The 418-nt window shown below is 47.8% G+C and overlaps 1 protein-coding gene across 4 annotated transcripts in view; it reads left to right on the forward strand.

Moving 5' to 3' along the window:
- Nucleotides 1-418, forward strand: part of LOC107654528 (acid-sensing ion channel 2-like) — a 359,561-nt gene that overhangs the window by 355,792 nt on the left and 3,351 nt on the right. The gene's annotated exons all lie outside the window — the stretch shown is intronic.

The following is a 418-nucleotide window of genomic DNA, read 5'->3' on the forward strand; positions in this document are numbered from 1 at the left end:
ACGAAATAAAGTCCAGGCCTGGTCCTCTCTCCTCCAACACTGTCGTCACTCCTCCTTTTATCCTTCCGGAGCTCCACCGTGGGACTCGAGACCGGTGAGTGGCGCAGGTGTCGTGCATTAGCATTTACTCCACCGGCCTCGCTCCGTTCCCACGGCTCCCGGCCCCGCCCCTCTCGTCACAATAATCAAGACGTCATCAAAATCAACTACACATAAAGACAATAGCTGTTTTTCGGCTATATTTACATGTAAAATTATCACTCAGATTAGAAGCAACAGAATATCTACAGTATTTTAACTGAATGTGTTGCTCCTCTCAGCCACTCACTGAACAGAGCAGATGCAGAGAGAAGACCTTGTGCGGCAGTATAGATGAGTTTGTCCAAGAAGTTGCTAGATTTGTCGCTAGCTGCTTTTT

The sequence above is a fragment of the Sinocyclocheilus anshuiensis genome, unplaced genomic scaffold, assembly GCF_001515605.1.
Source record: "Sinocyclocheilus anshuiensis isolate Anshui unplaced genomic scaffold, SAMN03320099.WGS_v1.1 scaffold419, whole genome shotgun sequence".
Taxonomy (NCBI): Eukaryota; Metazoa; Chordata; class Actinopteri; order Cypriniformes; family Cyprinidae; genus Sinocyclocheilus; species Sinocyclocheilus anshuiensis.